The sequence below is a fragment of the Engraulis encrasicolus genome, chromosome 5, assembly GCF_034702125.1.
Source record: "Engraulis encrasicolus isolate BLACKSEA-1 chromosome 5, IST_EnEncr_1.0, whole genome shotgun sequence".
In the NCBI taxonomy this organism is placed as follows: domain Eukaryota; kingdom Metazoa; phylum Chordata; class Actinopteri; order Clupeiformes; family Engraulidae; genus Engraulis; species Engraulis encrasicolus.
In genome coordinates, this window is record NC_085861.1 from 14,624,883 (window position 1) to 14,637,826 (window position 12,944).

A 12,944-nucleotide genomic window follows, 5' to 3' on the forward strand; every position below is an offset into this window, starting at 1 on the left:
TTCACAAGTGAGGGGAGGAGCTAAGGACGTAGGCTCAGAGCTGGGTAGGTTGTCTGTTGGCCTAGATTGCGTACCCATCATGCACTGCACTTCTTGAAGCTAATGTTCTCAAACATTCACTTAATTATCACAAAAGAGTAGTTTAGTTTTGCTTCAAAACTATTATTCTAATGTTCTGCATTTATTTTGGTTTTTTTTACAATTAAAACTCAGTGGTACATGAAAAAAAATTACATCTCACCAACCCACCGCCATTGACAAGTGTATGTTCAATCCTTGCTATATATAGGCTCTTGTTACCTCCATCTCCTTATGTGAACAAGAGAAAACTAGATGACTCAGCTGGGAATGTATTAATTATTTGATATACCCTTACACTTTGTAATTTGGGGGGCACCAGGTAGTGCGGGCCTGGGTGGTCTGGGGGCCCTAAGACTTTGATAGTTCAGAGGCCCTGAGCCATCTGGGCTGACCAATGCATCACTTTAGAATAGGGACCCTTATTCTGCATCTGTTTTCACACTGTTCAGGGTTTGTTCACACAGTGTGTCGGGAGCTTATACACATTGTATTCTGCCACTTACTACTTACTAATAAATAGAAATATAGGCTTACTGGTCCTTACTAAGGTTATATTAGTAATAAATCCCTAATTGGGCATGAACAAGACATTTGTGAATACATGCTTAACAACTGTCTTATTTTGCTTAGTACATGCCTTACAAGCTACTTACACATGCATTAATATTGTATGTATTAGTGCTAATAGATGTGTCCCTAAAATAAAGTGTTACCCAATGCTTCATATTATACATTTTCAAAAAGTTACCCAGGCCATTTCCCATTGCCTCCCTTGTCTCACTTAAAAGACACGTGCCTCTGCCTGACTTTTACGCAGCAGGGTTACTGTCCATGTAGGGTGGCTATGGAATTCAGGGTAACACTTTATTTGAGGGATACATCTATTAGCACTAATACATACAATGTGGCTGTATAAGTAACTTGTAAGGGATGTACAAAGCAAAATCAAACATTTGTTAGGCATGTATTCGCAAATGTCTCGTTCATGCACAATAAGGGATTTATTACCAATTTAACCTTAGTAAGAACCTAGTAGGCCTTGGCGTTTGCTTAGTACATGCCTTACAAGTTACTTATGCAGGCATTAACATTGTATGTATTAGTGCTTATAGATGTATCCCTAAAATAAAGTGTTACCTAATTAAATGCCTTCCACCTACTGATGAATCACCAAAATAATTTTGGAAACATTATTTCAACACTATGAAAAAAGACGACTCTTGTTGCTCTGAAACAAACAAATTAGCAATATGCAAATTGACTTAACCTTTAGTGTGAAGGGGAAAGCAAATAGTTGAGTAAAAGCAGAGCGTATGACCACTAATGACACCCATAAAATGCCATTAAATACAGTATCTCCCCTAACAGACTGTTATGACACCTGTAGTAGAGATGGCAATTACTAATTACTAAAGTAACTCATTTCATCTCAGATTACAGCAGGGAAATCCTGTGTGCACTGTGGACCTATGTTACCTACACTCTGCTCTATATCATTTAAGTAATGAGTGCATAAATAATGAATGAACGGCCGCAGAGGGAGCTCAAAGGCTAAAACTCAACAGCCTTTCCTACACATACGATAGTAGGCCTACATGTGGTGAAAAGTGGATACAACCAGGGCTCCTGGGACAAAGAAATCTGAGAGCCCCCCTAACTCAATACATGCAATGTAATGGGGACCCAATTCTGGGGCTCTCCTCTTAATGGGCCCGGGACGACTGACCCCTTTGTCCCCCCACTGTTGGCTTCCCTGGGTAAACCTGCTGTTGCTTGGGCAAAATCCCTGTTTCACAATTAAGCATGAACTGCCGTCCTCCCTTTTTTCATGTAACTTCTAAAATGCAAGTTATCAAAAAGGATCTATAACCCTTTAGGTACAAAACCGAAAGTGACCAATAATAACCTGTCCTTGATTTATGAAAACCACAGTTCTGTCAGGGGTAAAATATGGTACCCTATGTGTGTATTTATTACTGTGTAGGATGAGCAGAGACTTCATGGGCCCCCTGGGCCAGACTACAGCAAAGGTCCAATCCAATCCAATCACAAGGTTCCAAAAGTTTTGGATGTTTAGCAGAGATGTTAGAGAGCCTTTATTGGGGTTTGGGGGTGGGGGTGGTTCTCACCCAAGGAAATAAAAACATATTGCATAAAAACCAATAATTACATGTTTTTGTAGCATGGAGGCTTGGGCTTCAGGGCCCACCTTGGCTTTTGGGCCCCTGGGCCCCTGGGTTTAGGCCTGGTAGGCTTGTGATGTCCTTGGGGATGACGATGAGATCATGGTTTGAAAGTTCACTGAGCCCTCTCCTCACCATGATGCTGGATAAGAAAGGCTGGGGAGATAATGGGGACAAAGAGCCAATGGCAAGGCTGTATTCAAATTCCAACTTTCTGCTACCACAAGACATTTACATCACAGTGCCTATTTCAATAGAGGGATGGTTAATTTTACCACCCTGACAGAGGGAGGGTTTTTAACCAAGCTCCTGGGTGCCAGTCAAGTTACATTTGAAAGTCTTGAGTGCTGTTTTTTGTCAAATAGCTGCATTGTTTTTCCACGGTTTCATTCTTATGTTGTTGGCTGGGAGAGTGAGTGGGCCATACAATAGCCATTCTGAAAGAGACACAAAACAGGTTAAGGTTTACTTATTGAACCATTTTATTGAACAGCGAAATATTGACAAGGGGTGTTGAAAAAAGGGAAAAAAGAAAGAAAGAAAGAAAGAAGGAAAGTAAGTAAGAAAGAAAAAAAGAAAGAAAGAAAGAAAGAAGGAAAGTAAGTAAGAAAGAAACTGATTGGCTTTACATGGTTTTCTACAGAAGAAATTGAGGGTTTTTTTTACAATAACTCCCATATTACACAGTAGTTACTATGATGTCTTGAATAGAAACATGGGCAAATCTTTCTATCTCTCTCTCTTTTTTGTTGTTGTTGAATGATTTAACATCAATTTAGACAAATTACCCATCACCCAAATTAGGCTATGATAGGCCTATGTACTTCCATATGAGATGTGTTATAATAATTGTATATGGTGCTAGTTAATCGTTCCAGGCTGCTCAATTGAGCAGGATTAATGAGCATTATGTAAAGTCGAGATGCTATAGAGAAATCTTTCGCTTGTCTCGTGACATAGATAAGGTTACGATAACTTCAACGTGTGCAAGCTCGCTCTTTTGCCCGCGGAGTGCATGCCCCACCCCACAGAGCCATCACGACCTAAAACAGGAAGCAAAAACAGACATGTCTATGAATCTAAACGAAGGCGATCGAATAGAATAGAGCACAACAATTATAGCGTGTGCCGTTAAAATAAGCTTTCCATCTCAGCCTTCAACGCACGCGAGAGGAGACAACCTACCGCAGCGAAATCACTGCTGTTAAAAGAGTAGTGGATGCAGTTGATCAACCAAAACACTCTGGGGTATGTACCTACTCTCTCTCTCTCTGTCGATACTAAAACTGAACACAGTTTCAGTTACATAATATTACCAATGCGTAGCTTCGCATTTATACAGTAAGCATTCGCATCTGTCTACCGTGGCCTAGTAGTAGCCAATTTAATGTCTCGTGCCATGTTGTTGTCAGATCTCCAATGCAAGTTATTCTGAAAGCGTGTTGTAGCCTACAGTATACATCACACTACAAGGCTCCTTGCGCTTTTTGAGGTATGTGAGGAATTCTTACTCCGAGTCACAGCAGGTTGATCGCAGTAGAAAACAAATGCTGCAATCGCCTTCCTGGCGCGCCAGGTAACCACGTTTACGCAAACTTATAAGGACAACTACAGACACATATTACTCTAATGTGTTACTGTATTTTTGATATAGTGTAATATATGTCCACATAAAACGTTGTTTCATCAGTGTCGGGACTTGGGCCAGCCTGTGGCGATCATAGCCTACAGCGCGGCACGACATGATGTCGCTGCGTTAATATTGGAGATGGAGAGACTGTAAATCGAATTGCCCATCATGGGATGTTTTTCGACTATTGTGAACGTTATGAACATGAAACCGCAGTCACCTTCCGCTTCGTCTGTCTGCTGTCTACTTTCCTCTGTTGAAGTTTAGAGGCTGCGGTGTAACAACAGAGACACTATCACGTTGTTACGATACATTGGCAGGCTTAGCTTGTCTTCTGCACAATAAACAGGATGACACTTCATTGACACAACTGAAGAGTTCCACTGAAAACACATTGGGATTTGGAGGCAGTGTAGCCTATGTGGGGTTGTCAGTATAGGCTACTGCACAGAGCAGACAGTGGGGAGAGCAGCAGGCAGTTGCGAGAAACTTTGTTGCCTTGCTCTGCTGTGAACTTATGCCACCCACAGAAACTGCATGCAGTGCACTTACTTTTTCCTGCCACAGCCCCAATGCAGACACCTACACTGTCTTACCAACACCCAAGCATAGGCCCAATACCATAGAGTGCCTGAATGACCATGCCTATTGCGATTGGATTTGGCAATACATGTTCTGTCCTTTGTTGTTGAGAGGGTGTTGAGAGGCCATTTTTACCTGATTACATTATGACAGTCAATGATTGACAATCACGTCAGCTGAGAAATAGGCCTACTGCTTAAGGCCCATCAACCTTTGACATGAAACATTGTAAATGTATAAGGCAGTGAGTGGTTTTTTTTCGCAGTTTTGAAGGATAGGGAAGGGAATGGTTTTGAAGTGGCGATCAAATGAAGGGTGGCAGGCAGTAGTCTCAATTCCCACCTCTTCCCCGTCTAGTGAAATACAACAGAATAACTCTACAGGGTTTGGCATTGCAAGGGGGAGAAAAACGTATGACGCTTGTTTGTTCTGCAAGCACCTGCTTGTGACCACTTCCTCCTTTCGGAGTCTGACGAAATCTGACTAAACTCTGTGTGCAGTTCAGGGCTCTGGAGTAGACCACACCCCCAAAGCATACAATGTTAGACAAGACGTCACCTAAAATGCACTGCTGGCCGTAGACTGTGTGTTTTAGCTACTATTTTTGTTTGCTCCAAGATATCACAAAACTAGTTGGAGATAGGCTGATGGGGTTTTTGTGATAAGCTTTCAGATAGTATGAAAACCTCACAAGATCACACCTGTCTCTTAGAGCTGTGTCAGTTGGCCTTCAAGAGATGCCGTGTGTGTGGGTGTGTGTGTGTGTAAGTGTGTAAGTGTGCGCTTACGCACAGGTTTGAGCATGCAGGTGAGTCAGTGTGGTTAGTCATCTCTTGCACAGCTCCTCGTGGTATCTCCTCGTGTGTCACTTCCTTCGTGCATCACGTTTTTGATTTGAAGACAGGCAAGAACAGGAGGCTGCAGTATAGGGAGCAGTGTGGAACAGGTGCTTGTTTTATCATCATCGGTGTTGTTTTCCCACGTTGCCAATGAACATCCAAGGCTATACAAGGCCCCAAGGCTCCAAGGCCGTATGTTAAATCTTGTCTGCCAGGCAGCAGGAACAGAGAAAAGTACAGCAGAGCAGAGCAAAGCAAAGCAGATGGCTGGCATGGGCTCCCCCACAACATTCAGAGCCAAGCTGAAAACACTGGGTGGGTTTTTACTGTAGGAGCTACAGCTTCAGCTTCTCTCTCTTAGCTTGTGTTTGTGTAATACACGATGAGTAATAGCATGCAACACCTTCCCCAGGCCTAGTGCATAACCAGAGAAATAGGGTGTGTGTGTGTGTGTGTGTGTGTGTGTGTGTGTGTGTGTGTGTGTGTGTGTGTGTGTGTGTGTGTGTGTGTGTGTGTGTGTGTGTGTGTGTGTGTGTGTGTGTGTGTGTGACTGCGTGTAGAATTGTTTGTGATTGTGTCTATGTCCATGTGCATGTAGCAACAGTGTGGGTGGGTGTTTGTTGGTTTGTGTGTGTGTGTGTGTGTGTGTGTGTGTGTGTGTGTGTGTGTGTGTGTGTGTGTGTGTGCGTGCGTGCGTGCGTGCGTGCGTGCGTGCGTGCGTGCGTGCGTGCGTGTGTGTGTGTGTGCGTGCGTGCGTGCGTGCGTGCGTGTGTGTATTTGTAGGAGACAGGATGAAGAACTGGAAATAAAACCAGAAAAACAAGAATTCCCCTCCAAAGTAGTAATCTTCCTCTCTCTCTCTCTCTCTGTCTGTTTTCTTTAACGTGTGTGTATTTTAGTGAAGGGTATGGCGAAACGTTGTGGGAGCACCTCAGCTGTGTGCTTCAGCTCACTGCCAATGCATAGTGGCCACTGTGGCCCATGCCATATCAGGTGACATTACCGAAAGTCAAGCTATAAGTGCAAAACTGCCCAGTCATTTTGGTTCTTGCCAAAAGTACAATGGGTTGTGTCCTCGCCTGCCATTTTTGCCACAAAGTGGGAGAGACTTGTTTGTTTGTAATCCTTCATACAAACTCAGTATAACTCCGTATTTAGGACTGAAGAAAGTTTCACTTCAAATGCAAACAGGAAAAGCATATGGTGCAGTTGTTTTTGTTTTGATTCGAAACGGATCACTACTTCCTGCCCACTGACAGTGAGGCTGTTGCGTTGGTATGGTCTTCTTGAAGTTGGCTGCTATGCTGTCGGTCGTCGGGGAGACAGAATCCCACTCGTTTTTATCCTCTGCCAGGCATCACTTGTAATAACAGGTCGTATGATGTGGCTGATCACCCCCTTTGAGAATTACTATCAGAAAGAGTAGAGAGAGAGAGAGAGGTTCCATTGGCCCATTGTTTCCGGGTTCTATTATTGGGGGGGAAATCCCCCTTTAGGCAGACCTAGGCAGACCTGAGGACTGTTCTATTCAATGCTAGGAGCATTATGACACGCCCCTTTAGGCAGACCGGAACCTGGTCACGTTAGGTGCCCATAGAAACCTATTATGTTGGCATATCTCTATACTTAAAGAATCTCTGTTACTATTGTGTTCAGTCTGCACTTACAGTCTACTTCAAAAAGCTATTGATGACTGCCACATAGGCTACGTAAGTACAGCTTGCAGAGTAAAAATGTCAGTGTTATTGCAACTCATAGAGAGTACTCAGGGACCACATGCACTCATGAAGATGTTAAATCGACTCTCTAAGTGAGAGACTGAGTTAACACAGCATTTTTACTGTGTACCGTGTTAAAAAAGAAGTCGTTGGTTTGTGCACAGATTAGTGTTCCAAAAGCATCGAATGAGACCTCTTTTTTTTTTTTACAAAGATCACAGCACTGCAAAAAACAGTATTGTGATTATTTAGTTCCCTTTTCCCAAACTCGACCAACCACACGAAATCCCTAGTCTTCCAGTGGCTGTTGCGTGATAACACAATTATGATAAATAGGAGTTGCTGTATGCATATCTCACGGAAGATCGAATGCAGGCCATTTTTAGCCCAAAGCCTTTTGAGAGCTGCACAGTAAAACATGCTGTGCTGATTTAACACGTTGAGAGCACTCTGGGACCGAATACACTGTAGAATATGTTAAATACACTCTCCAAGTGTTGAATTAACTGAACTGCATTTTTTATTGACTGTGTGCTGGGAATGGTTCTGGAGAGTGTGATAATGGTAGCTGACAGCGTGATATCGCACAGAAACAAGCAGGGTTTTGCACTTAAGCAAGTGGGAGTTATACCAGTGCTGAGGACCAGGGCCCCTGACAGCTGTGGCTGGGCCCAGGACAAAGTCATTTGAAAGGGCCCCTCAGCCCAATAGATATAATGTAATGAGGACCCAGTTATGTTATGGCCCCCCTCTCTTCCTGGGCCCGGGACAACTGTCCCCTTTGTCTCCCCATGTCAGCACCCCTGCTGATGATGCCACTAACATGGCATGGAATCACTTCACTTGCTCCTCCTGTGCACAGCACTGCACTCCTGTTTGACTACTCAGTGGGGATGCAAACAATTAACAGATGAATTGACTTAGGTCGATTAATGTCATGCATGATGTCATGCATTGATTTATGGGGAAGGAAGAGCTGCAAAAGCTACATTTGGGGTTCTCTGACAGCGGACTGTGAAAGTGGTCGCGAGTCTCACCGTTCACGTACTATTGACTCAAATAAGCATCTGCTGACTCGGGACAGATTAATTAAATTTTTAATCCTACATATTGCCCATTTGAATCTTAACCTGCACAACCTCCTTTAAAATGACTGCGCACCAGGGCTCAAGTGTTGACTGCTCCAGATCACATCCAGATGTTGTGCGAGCTCCGGACCCTGGACAGATGTGACCCTCCCCCCCACCCCCACCCCTCTCCCATCTCTCCCTCTCTCTATGCCCGGCTGCTGCACCCCCACACCCCCCTCCAGGGCTGGAGTGGCCATCTGGCATAGTGGGCATTTCTCGGTGGGCCCCGCACCCTTGTGGGCCCCTATTTTCAGAAATATAAATTTTAAAAAATTAAAAATTAAAAAAAATATTGTGCCGCTAATTATGAATAGCCCCTTTAACCCAAAAGTGCCCAGGCTCTATTTCTCCCCCAGTCCAGCCCTGCCCCCCCTCCTCCTGTGCCGAGTGGGCACAACAGGCCCATGTAAAGCATGTGACTGACTGTGCTGCTGTGTACTGTAGTGTAGGCTATTACGTAAGACCCCCGGACCATACACACACAAACACACACACACACACACACACACACACACACACACACACACACACACACACACACACACACACACACACACACACACACACACACACACACACACACAGTAGCGGCAGCACTGGCAGTAGAGAGAAAGCCAGTGACAACAGCTGGAGGGGAGATGACGTGTTGGTCTGTCCACAAGGAGCGCAGTCAAGTCAGCTCAGCTTCCCTGCCCTGTACTGGGCCGGGTCTGGGCCTGAACTGGGCCGCAGTGCAGGGGGTAGGGAGGGAGGGAGACCAGGCGGCAGCACCATGACACCATGCCCCCCTGGCTCCGAGAAACTCACTCACACACACCGTGTGTGTGTGTGTGTGTGTGTGTGTGTGTGTGGGGGGGGATGTGTGTGTGTGTGTGTGTCTTTGTGTACGTGTGTCTGTGTGTGCGTGTGTGTGTTTGGCTGTGTGCCTGTGTGTGTGTGTGTTTGTGTATGTGTGTCTTTGTGTGTGCGTGTGTGTGTTGTCTCTTCGTGCATGCATGTATAGTGTTCATGCTGTGTGTCCTCATTTGTGTTGGCTACCTTCATGAGCTGCAAGCGAGTGTGGCATTGGATGATGTTTTTTCTAGAGGAACAAAGGAACGGTTGTCAGGGGAAGCAAGGGGTTGTTGTCAGGGAAGCAGGCTGGAAAAAAACGTGTCTACTTGTGGACTGGAGTGGCCGCTTCAGAATCAGCACCTTGGAGAGAGTAATGGCACTGACCTCTATGGAGACAGTGAAGAGAGCAGTGGCACTGACCTCCATGGAGACAGTGAAGAGAGTAATGGCACTGACCTCCATGTGTGTTGTCTTGTCTGACCATAGTGTCCACATAGCGGGAGTAATGTGCTGGACCAAGAGTCTGGCCACGTAAACACACACACACACACACACTCGCGTGCATGCATGCACACAAACACACGCACGCATGCGGGGGCATGTGCACGGACACACACACATGCATGCACACGCACACACTCATACACACACAGACACACACACACGCACATACACACACACACACACACACACACACACACACACACACACACACACGCGCGCGCGCACACACACACACACACAATCAGAGAGATAGAGGATGAAATGAGCCGTTTGAGAAGCTGGCTTGTGTGATGTCAGAACATGTCCATGTGGCGACGTCATGATTCATGGCATCTGCCATTGTCTGCCAGCTTCCTCCTTCTACTAGACTCAAACTAAAGTCTCTTTTGTGTTTCAGTTTGCATTACACATCAGTACATGTTACACATTTACTGCATGCTTACAACATCCCCCCCTCCCTTATGTTTTTAACCCCTTTGCCCAAAGCCCATGTTATAAACTTACTGTCCGCAAAATTGTAATGACCTAACGTCTTAATCTGTGTCTTAAGGCTCTCGGTAATGTCATAGCAAACTTATGATGTTGATGAGTCTTTTCGAAGAGGTTACTGAAAAAGCATACCATTTCAAAGAAGGGTAGGATCTCATTGTTCATGAACATATTCATTCATGCAGTGACTTACTACACACGTAACGAGCAAGAAAGGGATAACGGCCGACGAGGTGACCGGTTCCACTAAGTTAATAGCGAGGCGGCGGCTGCGAACTCTGGCAACATGCGCATGTGGCATCACGGACAGAGTCGCCTCCGCCAAGCCATTAACTGGTCGACCTCGAAGGCCGTTATTCCACTTATCTGCCGTGAGGGTGGGATACTATATTTAATCCATTAATGTCTGTCAAGTTGTTCCCAACTGGACCAGAATCTTGTGAGCAAGATAGACGTGTCACTATGCGTCGCTATACAGGTAGCCTGCAGGGGTGTGTTGTCCTGGGCAGAGAGAGAGAGAGGGGCCCCAGAATTGGGACCTCATTATATTGGTTAGGTGGGGGCTCTTTCAGATGACTCTGTCCTGGGCCCAGGCAAAAGCTCTCAGCGGCCCCGCTCATCAGTATGACACTTTGAGCTGGCCTCAATATATGTACGAGTGCAAAGATTCCTCCTTTGAGTAGCATTATGACCTGTGAGAGTAAATATACAATAAATTATTATGACGCAAGAGGCAAAGATACCCCCTGCCGCCACAGTGATAAGCATGTTTCAATGATTTTTAGGTTTAGGCAGAGACTTAGGTCTAGGCAAGCTAGCCTTATAGTAGAGTAGTAGAGTAGAGTAACTTTAGTGATCCCAAGGGAGAAATTCAGCTGTCAAATACACATAAATACAATAAATACACATAATGCCCACATGGACATTTCAAGGCACATATAACACAGGTAATGGTCAGGGTGGGGAGAAATAAAAACTAATAAAAACTAAAGAATTGTGCAAAAACATATTCAGTGATTTGGTGTAGACAAATGTGCAAAAAGCATACTGCGTGAGTTGAGGTAGACAGGATTTACATGACCAGAAATGAGTGTTGACAGGTACATCTATGGTCTAGTATGCGATGTAGAAGTAAGAGAAAAAAATCTGTATTACACGGTAATCAAGGTAGAACATACAGTAGATTCTGGTAAGGTGCATGAAGACAATGGGTTAAGTGACCATAAAGCAGGCAGTGTACAGAGTATGACAGGGGTGAACATTCCTCACAAGGTCACAGTCTTGCGTCATGAGGCGTCATGCGTCATGAATCCTGGTCATAAATACACCTTTGGTGTCATATATTGAGGCATTGGGTGAGAGACTGGGTTGTCTGTGCTGTGCGGCTCTGTGCAGAGCACAAATGCTGATTGCATTGTCGTGATTGTATAGTGTCTTGATTGTATTGTCATGATGAGTGGAGTTCGCATGGATGGAAGACATACAGTGGGCATTGTAGAGAAGACCTGGAGTGCGTGCAATATGCGACCTTGCCTCCTCCACTTGCCTCTTCCACTTGCTTCTCGTCATGATGACATCACTGACAACAGCATTATATTTCAATATCTTGCAAAAGCTCAATTGTAGAGTCTTTTTCTCATTTGCAATTGGGATGGTGAATGAAAAACAGTCCCTCAAAAGTTGTTGTGGCTAGGCTGACAGCTGGGAAACTTTATCGTTTTCTCCACGGAGGAGGGGCCAGGAGGCGGGACAAGGAGACAAGCACAAGTGGAGGAGGCAAGGTCGCATATTAAACCGCACTCTCAGACTGGGTGTCTGTATTTGGTCTGAGGCAGGGGTTTCCAAACTTCACCATGTTCCCAAACTGCAGCATGGACGAAGTGCCCTTGAGCAAGGCACCTAACCCCACATTGCTCCAGGGACTGTAACCAATACCCTGAAAAATAATAACTGTAAGTCGCTTTGAATAAATGAAAGCGTCAGCTAAGTGCAATATAATGTAATGTAATGTAATGTCTCGGCCCCCTATATACAGTACCAGTAGTTTCCAGCCAAGCCCCCCTGATATGGGCGGCGTCTGACGGTAGGGACACATACACGCGAATTTGCGAACTTTGCCATTCATTCCTATGAGACAGGCGAAGGCAAGCGATGGCGAGGCGAAGGCAAGCGATGGCAAGCGACAGCAAGCGAACAGGAGCGAAGCGAAGCGAAATTATTAAAGAAAGTTTAATGTTATGCAAATGAGGAGCGAATTCGCCTGCCACGGCCCAATCAAATCAACAATATACTGTTCCATTCCATTTGATTCGCCGCGACGACCTGATGACGGTTGAATTTCGCCTCTCTTCGCTTCGCCTTGCTTCGCCTCCTATGTGTCCCTACCGTGAGTGTTTTTTTTCCGTGCACCCCCTTTCACAACTCGATGGAGTTGGTGCATCTCAAAACCCATCCAGGGACAATAGGAAACATAATTAATACGTAAATGAAAACACATTCGCAGTAGATCTGTCATCAGACATTCAATTAATGAAAGGGAATATTAGACTATTTTTGGTTTATTTCACGTTACTTTAGTTATTTATTTTATTCAATTATTTATTTAATTTTATACTTTTCCTGCCAACCTGCCGCAGCCCCCCTAGCCCCCCTTTGAAAACCACTGGTCTAAGGGCACAAACACACCAGAAGCGACTAGTGACACCAGCGACGGAAGTAATTGAATCTGTATGGAGGAGCTGACGACAGAAGCGACAAAAGCGATTTGAGCAACTTGAAGCGATTTGAGCGACTTGAGCGACAGTTTGTAGTTGAACTTCAGCGAATATTATGCTAATTAGCTATGATGTGGTTCAGCAACAGCCACCACAGCCAATTGCATTGCCGTAATAATACTTGCATTCTGCTTTTAACGGTCATACTCTGACGCTTTCGTCGCTCATGACACTCTTGCT

General features: G+C 44.9%; 1 protein-coding gene across 1 annotated transcript in view; it reads left to right on the forward strand.

Annotated features, from left to right (window-relative positions):
- The first annotated feature begins 3,296 nt into the window (after nucleotides 1–3,296).
- LOC134449010 (myelin basic protein-like) overlaps nucleotides 3,297–12,944 on the forward strand; it is an 84,084-nt gene continuing 74,436 nt past the window's right edge. Inside the window, exon 1 of the mRNA XM_063198742.1 lies at nucleotides 3,297–3,512. The gene's annotated coding sequence lies outside the window, so the exon portion shown is untranslated. The remainder of the gene's footprint in view (nucleotides 3,513–12,944) is intronic.